The sequence below is a fragment of the Dreissena polymorpha genome, chromosome 4 (genome assembly GCF_020536995.1).
Source record: "Dreissena polymorpha isolate Duluth1 chromosome 4, UMN_Dpol_1.0, whole genome shotgun sequence".
In the NCBI taxonomy this organism is placed as follows: Eukaryota; Metazoa; Mollusca; class Bivalvia; order Myida; family Dreissenidae; genus Dreissena; species Dreissena polymorpha.
The window spans coordinates 54,460,244-54,469,795 of NC_068358.1; positions in this window are offsets into that span (position 1 = coordinate 54,460,244).

Genomic DNA, 9,552 nt, shown 5'->3' on the forward strand with positions numbered 1-9,552 from the left:
CGCTACTATTGCTGATATGTTAAAATAGTTAAATAGTTACCATTCATCATCCCTAAAACGATGATGCCAATAATTGATACATTTTAACAAGTTAAATAGCATCAGACATACACGCTTTTTTAAAACTTTAATTTGCACTCTATGTACGTTTGAAATAACATTATGGTATCATGATAAACGTTCTACATAAAAAGTCAATCGTTATAATTATTTGCGAATCAATTTCACGAATTGGCAAAGAGTGAGTATAGTTAGTATTACATAATTTATTTATTGAAATTTTTTAATTTAGCTAAACCTCCGGTTGCCAATCCATTGTATCTTATATTGATGTTTGGTGTCGAGTATAGTGACTGCAGGCCTTTAAACTTAGTGAAAGTGCTTTCCAATTTATTATTACTGCTCTTCCCATTACGGTGATTAGTTTTAGTGAAAATCCGCTGGCATTAAACTTGTGTCGCCTTGAGATTAAATGTCGTGGTTTAGCACGACATCGCGCGGGGTTTAGTCTGTAAGATGTTATAGCTGGGTGATTGTTCACACAGCGCATGCCTACTATTCAACTACCCGGGCCCAGTGAATGGTATGACAGAAATGCTACAAAAACTTTAGCTTGCGGAATGTTATACACTTAATGTTCATACCTCATTGGACCTGCACTTCTTGTTTGATAAACATTTTTTTTCCAGATTGTGTTAAAGTTTAACGATTGCTTTAATACTTAAAGTTAACTCCAACCGAGTGATTTCTACCAGACACGGGGGATCTTGAAAGTCGGTCGACCGGGGTTCTTTCGATTGCCTAATGTAAAGGACGGTGGTCGAACGTATCCGTCCAATTCGACATTGACTACATGGTACCTTTCCTGACGCCATCCGGCGCTCGATTACAGAAATAAATACAATATTATAATCATGCGTATTATTTTTTTCTTATCACTCATGCGTTTAGATGACATTTTGTATCTCCGATTACAAATCCATTCTATGAATTTGACTATTGTTTGCCTTTATTTCGTCTTTTCGTCATCATATATTTTGATAAATATATCTTAACATAGAAAATTGTAAATGACACTTCGTATGTATTTATGCCATCGATTAATTTCAATTGGCAAGTGCTAATAAATTTAACGAAGTTTATAAAAAATAAAATTAAAAAAATACAAGGCAATGTATTGTTTTAGTTTATCATTTAATTTTGTTTTTGCATTTCAAATTTATTTTACATCATATCAATCACAGTATTAAGCAACAGTATGTATTGCAGTTATATATTGGAACATTAGCAGTTGTCACTATGCATATAGCATTTATTACCGTTCAGAAAAGAGAGTTTATTAACACTTGCGCGAAGTACAACGTATTTTATCGTCTCAACATTAAGTAGTTAAATTCAAAGAATTATGGAAGGGATGGCAGCCAGTTCATAAATGTTGCTAAATGTTGTCAAATGACATTCGGATATAGCTAACCGTAATGTCAACCTCATGTTTACATATTACATTTGTATCCGGATATATGATAAATGCTTATTACTTGGTGCTATTCTTTAAAATCATTCTGAAACTTCCATACGCCTTTTTGCTTCGTTACATCCCCGGGCACATCGCCCCATCTGTCATTAAGGCAGTGCACCTCTAATGATTTCCCGCGATTTCTTCGAAGGTTGAAGAGCCTACTATTAGGTGCCGTAGCCTAGTGGTTAAGGCGATAGACTAGAAATCTTTTGGGATATTCCCGCGCAGGTTCGAATCCTGCCGACGACGTATACTTTTTTGCGACGCGTTTAATTTATTTTCTAACGTAATTTGATTTAATATGGCATATAAGCTATATTTATTGTTAAATATGTTGCAATTTTTATGCACATTTTTCAATTATTAAAATTAAAACAACGTTATGGCGAAATTGGGTGATTTACTGTTGAAAATACGAACCATGCATGTTGCATTTTTATTTTTATTTCAAAAAGTAAACGGTAAATCTGTCTAGTTCTTGGTATTTTTGCTGTATATAGTGTTTCTATAAAAACTAAGTTTAAAATATGACTTAAATGATACTATTTTGAATTTTATGACACTTTGTTTTTAACCGACCCAATTTTTACTTGGCTGAAATCACTTACATTTCATGGTGCTCTTCCATAGATAAAAATTTGTAAAAAATAAATGTCTGTAAAAGAATACTTATTTCATCTTGTTTAAACTTTAAACACCTTAACAGCTTCTGTACACACCAACTGCATGCCCATATTTGGAAATTTGAATGAATTATGGAACTTTTATATACCCCAGGGGTGAAAATAAACTGGACAAAAGCCGAGCGTGGGGGTGGTTTTGAAAAAATCGGTATATTTTTTTTAAAAGCATGGAAAGCCTACCTACAAATTTGCATGTAGTTCAGTGAAATGATGCTGATTAAGAAAATAATTAATTAGATTATATTTGGATATGTGCCCATTAGAGGTGCACTACCTTAAATGAAAGATGTACATCCACTTAGCCATATTTTTATTCTAACAATTTCTCATTGCTTTATGTTTGTGTATTACAAATTTCATTAACACAGACTACCCTGGTTTACCCATTAAAATTCAAAATTCAACAAGATGAAAGCAAAACGCACTAAATATGTTTATAAATAAATTAATTAATTTAAGTTAATTAAATACAAATGTGTAATATGTAATTCATATTAAGCGGAGAACCAGAAATTGCGGCCGTAAACATCGATCGCTCGGCATTTTTAAAGTCGAAGCTATCTGATTTTTTAAATATCTATAAAGTTCAACTATTACTGGATGTAATATATTCACGTAATAAACACTTACTATATGCATACGCATGTATTTTGTATTATCATTTTGTTTAACACTAGAAAAGGTACAGTCTATGACTTTAAAATTGAAATTCAAAATTTGCTGAACTTTTCGGTTTTTATTAACTTGTTAAGACTTATTAACTTGACTTATGAAGCCATCGGCTATTTTGACGGAAAAACAACACGACTCTTAGGGTAAGAAACACACATGAATAATGCTATTTAGTGTGCATATAAAATAAACATATTTAATATAAGTTTGTATGTCAGAAGTTCGTAAGTACGGCTCTGTCTCTCTATCACGATGCACGTAGATAAATAAAGCTAAGAAAATTTTAATCTTCAAATGATATTGTTTTTAGTGCATCCAGTTAATGCCGACTACTAGTTATAACACACTTTTTGTATTTCTATAATGAAGCCATTTTTCTTAAGGTCCATTCATTACACCTCTTCATCAATCTTTAAATTACAGAACGCGAGAAATCGATAGGAGGGCACGCAATCAAGAACGCAAATTAACGGAGTTTCGCAATCTAATGCCTCTGCATTATGTGTTCGTGTTCTTGATCTTGTTTAATGAGATATTAAAATCGCGATCTCGCATCGCATCTTAACAATCTTTTACATCGCGATTTCGCATCGTTGACCTTTGAAATACATAAGTCGATAACGCGAAAGTACGATGCGGTGGCACAAGAACACAACACGTAATTGCGAGATAATGGTGCGTTATCGCCTTTGTAATCCAAAGGTTGAAAAGGCCAAATTACGATGCGCAATTGTGCGCATGCGATACAAACACGCGAACAAATTAGGGAAGATCAGAATTAGTCTTTACTTGCGTAATTTTAGATGGTATCATAAAATATATTTGTTATTTTAATGCTGTTTATTAGCAGAGCACAATTTGTACATATTTAAGCAAGCATGCATAGTTGCTGGTAAATGCATATTGTTTCTATATTCTGCAGTTGGCATATAAGAAATCTTACTGAAGGTACTTGCTTACAGATTGGGACCGTTTGATGTGGGCAATTTAACACCTTATCTTCTTATATTTAAACATCTAGACCACCGTTATAAAAACAAAAATAACATTTAAAAATAGAAATTTAAAGATTCACGAACCATTGCTTTTTGGATTAAAATACCATTCACCATAACCAATCGGCTATCCTAAAGTCCTGTGTTACATACTTTATGCAAGTCGTTGCGCGTTTTTTAACACTTTATTATTTCAATTATCGAATCATCGTTATTCATAAACAAAAATTGTATTTGCATTATGATCCTCCGCCATTAGTTTCCCTGATGTACATGGTTCTAATAGTTTTGAATCTATGGCAACAAGTTGGTGAACAGTCTTTTTATAATCTGTGAGTAATTCTCGTAAAAGAATAAGTTAATATTTTATTTTGTTGCATAACAAAAGAAGCAGCGAATTGCAGTGTCAAAGAGAAGAAAACAGAGAATTCAAAACATGTATCTGATTTGAGTTTATACAGTTTATAGTTAAATTGTCAGCCTGTAACAATATTGGCTTTTAATACAGCTTATCACACGTGTTGGAATTTTTGATAACAAATAATGGTGCATAAAATGAAAGCTTCTTATATTTATCATGTTCAAACCCACTCCACTGTATTCTTTTTTTTTCAAAGAAGTTATTATCATTCTATCCATCCCAGCTACAGTTTGAAAGGAACGATTAAACAGGATCTAAAAGCTTTGAACAGGGTTGAGGAGCGACGCAAACATGTGATTAAATATTGAAATATTGAAGGATTTAATATTCTTCCCATTTACAAACTTTTCATTGAAATTGAGTTCAGTAGTTTTCGGATAAGTCAACATGAAGTTTATTCCATAAATGTCAAGTTTAGTTTATTTGTGTTTCCATTTTGATTTATGCTATTTGAGCTGTATTTGTGTTGACCTAAACGTGTACATTATGAGTTCCTTTTTAATGCTGTTCGGACCATCCACCATGACGGCATCATCATCTGCAACTGACACAACTTATGTTCTATTCCAGTAATGGCAATACATTTTTATATTGTCTTGTCTAAATAAATAAGGCAACTTTTTTGCACCGAGAATATGTATAGTAGTTTTGTTTGTGAATGTTGGAGGATGTTTAAGATGCTTGGTCATAGATGGTAAATATTTATGAGGAAACATATCCTTTGCAATTTAAGGAATGTGATACTGAACTAATGCGGTCAACTAAGCATTGAATGAATATAAAATAGTTATATTCGTAGTAGATAGTCATAAAATGCTAAATATCAGCTTTTCCTCACAGCGTTGGCATATTAAAGCGTTTCCATTTTTAAATGAGTTGTTGTCATGTCATTTCCATTATTACTTTTATTATTTCAAAATTATATTCTCGTTATTTTGTCTGATTAAAGTAAGGGATATAAATGTTTTGGGGGTCATCGCAATCAATCTTTACAATAATGTCGTACTTCTTTTCCATTAATACTTTGTTTTACAGCATGCTTTTTTAAATTTGATTTTCGTACCGTTGTTTGTTAAGCAGTAGATGTGTTATTTCGCAACCTCGAATTGTGTTTAATACCCAGTCATCCGCCTAAATAATCTCCCGCACATATGATTTATGCCGTTTGTTCAACTGTTAAATTGTTCACCTTTGTTAATTGTCTCTGTGTAATGTAAGGCATTTCTGTTTTAAAGCATCTTGCTTTTTCGTTTAGTTGAAACTAAATGTGTCTTTTTTTACAATATTTGATGCAGTGGATGTTAATGCATATGTACAACATAGTAAACCCTCTCCTCATAGTTCATTATAAGTATTTACTTAAACATTTTCCCCCAAAACAATGAGCTGTAATAAATACATTTTTCGATGGGAAGACCAATCTATTATTGTCGATTATTTTGAACAAAATTGATAAGAGCGTATAGTTTCGTACTATCATTGTTTGTTTATTTATTTTATATCCGATTTATATCGAAATGTTTCAACTACTTTTCAAGCAGTGTACCTGCCGAAAATAATTTTAAGACGACCAAGTACCTTCATATTGAACTTGAAATAGTTCAAAATGTACGCGTAAATGAGATTTTTTTTTAAAACGTATTGTATTTGAATTATTGTCGTTTTGACCGACTTTCCTAAGTCTACAGAATTACTATAAATGACACTATAAATTGTTATTATTTTGTATTCCCGATATTCAGAAGCAAAATAAATAGTTTAACTTAATGTACCTTTTTATTTTTATAAGTTGTTAAAGGAATTCCTGCTACTTATAATTAAAAAGCTATTTTTAATTAAATGGTACCGCATTTAAACAACGATGATAAAACATCGTTCTCAACAATTTTCACTTTATTATAACGTTAAAATTATCGTTTAATTCGATTTCAATTTAAGCGAAAATGATAGTCGTACGGTTATGAGACTTATATTTGTAACACACAATTCATAGTTGAAATGGATCTTCAATTTCATCAATTGTTTGATTCAATAACATAACTAATTTATAATTTAACTAACAAAATATCCGATCGCATTTGATAATAAATAATTATATATGCCAAAACCCTGCGTCAAGAATATGTAATATTTACAGAAACGTAGAGTTGTAAATGTACATAACATATTAAAACGGCATTGCTATAACGTATATCCCAAACTATCATTCGTACAATCATTTCCAAATACGCTTAACTTACTTGTAGGCTGAATTCTAATCCATGTCTGTGTGGTGTCCGAAAGTAAGCCTTCTTCCATGTGATGTTGACGTCACGGTTCCTTGCGGAAACGTTTGGATATTCAACGTCAGATGCTCCTCGCGGTGATTTCCTGACGTTTTTCCGCGATGTGGGGGTTGCTTTTGGTTGAAAATGCATCCCGCTACATTATAATTAGCTGTGAATGTGTACTTCGCTAGTGTTTGATTTCATAAATAAAATGGCGAAAAACTTCCAATTGAATGCAGTTGAAATAAAATGAAGTGTAATGTTCAATATTTTCTTAAAAATTAAAGTCATTCGTTGTTTAAGCACAACACGCAATTCGCACGTGAAAAAAACACGTGCGAAGTCATTAAATCACATACACTGTACGGTATTCTTCAATAACTCATGTAACTTGTGTTAATCAATAGATGTGGTCAGGCGTGAGTCAATTTATCCTATCGACAAATGCATTTCTCTAATCAAAATTTGCTTCACAAACTAATAAAATTGCCAATAAAGCACAGCTATCAGACAAATTACAGATAATTGCAGTCACTTTTATCATCATTTAACGCCTCGCTCAAAGATCACATGTCTTAAGTGACAAGCCAATAATGGTGTCCGATATCAGAAGGTTCGATTATTTATCGCCATGTCATAAGCAATACAGATACACATATGAATCATAGTGTGTCGCTCTGCCCGAAAAGTACAACTAGTAGCAGTTATTAAATTTCATCGATTTCACATTTTGAACCACGTTTTTGTACTCGTTTTGGCAGTTTATTGACCGAAGTAATAGATAAGTTAGAATTCCACTGGTTTTCAAGAGTTGCCACATGGACTTTTGGAAAAATATAGACATCAATGACAGGATGGTGTCACGCTTGCTTAAAGTAATTTTAATTTATTATGATTATTTTACATATGTACCACGCATAACCTAGTATATATATAGCTCCACATTCACTATAAATTTTCCATATTCCTCAGTATATTTATATATCTCCATATATAATATCCAACCTCCATTGAAAATATCAACACTCCTCAGCATTTATATATCTCCATATATACTGTCCAATCTCCATGTATTATACTCCTGAGTATATATATATAGCTCCATATATACTGTGTATAATAATCCTCAGTATATATATATCTCCAAATATACTGTCCAATCTCCATGTATAAACTCCATGTATATCTCCATAAATCCCTTGTCCGAGCAGACCCAAAGCATCTAAATGCAAACTTAAGAATGAACACTTTGAAATGAATTTTTTTTAATGTGCAAAATATAGGATGGCTTCCCTCCAAAACTGATTATCTCCAAAAAGAGCCATATTAAGGAGAGGAGAACAACCCATACATGTATAAAATATTGTTAACTTGTGAAATAATGAATAATTGTTGACAGTGATACCATCATTATCAACCACTTCCCTAGTCCAAGATAGTCTTGGAATAATGAATACCCTAACAATCAATGAGTTAGGAAATATATCGAAAAGATACTGCAACTCTAATTTATTTATTTTTATAGCTTTACATTGATTTGTACTTGTGATGTTATTTCCCCCAACATGAACAAAAATAATTTCAGGAGTTCGGCCTTTAATCATACCAAGGTGGATTACTGGATGCAAATCTTCAACTCTCAAACCACTATGACCATCCCAGTAAATTGTGAAATTTTTAAACAAGTCCCTGTGTCTTGAATGGAAGCGTTCCCCTTCCCATCGAATAAGTAGCAGCCAAACTTCTGTAAAATAAGCCCAAAGAAAGAGTTGTTATAATTACAGGCGCAATCGCAAGCTATCTTGAGTTTTCGTAAGTTTTACTCCTACATCCTAATATAGCCTGAATAAAAGTTTGACGACCAACGACCCATACGTGTTATTGTTTAATCAATGTAACCTTGAAGAGCAAGGTCGGTTGTTCTACCAATCCTAAAGCTATGTGATAATACTTTTGAAGAAATACCAGCCTGTGCAATGTGCATAGGCTATGGACAGCACAGCAGAGAACTGATATCTCGTCATTGGTGTATTGTTGGCATGACAGAAACATTGCTCAGATCTGGTAGGGGCTATAGCTACGTATTCTTTTACAGCATTGATGCATATGCTCGTTTCCTGATTGCTAGGAATACGCACATACACGGGTCGACCTGTTTGGTTAGTTTTGCTTAATCTAACTCGAATTATTATTGCATTGTTTAAGCCTTCAAAAGTAATGTCTTGTTTGCAAAGTGCTCTGTCATTTGTGTTATTTGAGCAAACAACTAATTCACTTATCCTAAACAAACCAAAGTAGGCCAAATAAAATACTGCTGTAAATAGTTTCGTTTCAAATTTTGAAAAACATACATTGTGAAGAACCGAAACTAATCTGCTAAACATGCCAAGAGATATAGGCACTCTGAGATCTTGCTGCTGTCTTAAACGTTTGCAACCCTCCATTATCTTACTGACTACAAAACTGTTAGAGGGATTATAGAATCCCCTGATTTTATGCACAAAGCTAATACCTGACATATACAATTTTATTGTTGATGGTGCATAATTCTTTTCAAAGCAGTAAGATATGTACATAATAAATTGGTTAAGTGGTATAGGCCATGTATCCGGCAGGTTATAAGTAAGCCTGAAAGTATTAAAATGATTAATGGCAAGAGAATATGCTGTTCTTGTGCTGTCAGACACACTGGTTGTTATCAAACTAACAGCTCTTTGTTGAATATTTTGCATAGTTGGGGTTCCATTATAGATGGGCTTTGATGTGCAATTGGTACCAGGGTCCAAAATCTTTGCATATGAAAACGAGACAAGGCATCGGTTATGGAGTTTTTCACTTCAGGAAAATGTTCAGCCTTCACCACAATGTTCATCTGCAAACATTTTAATGTCAAATTTCGCAGCAAGACCATACTTTAATCAGATTTGGAAGTCATTTTGTTTATTATATGGCACACTGCCATATTAACTGATCTAAAGCATATTTTCTTTTGCTG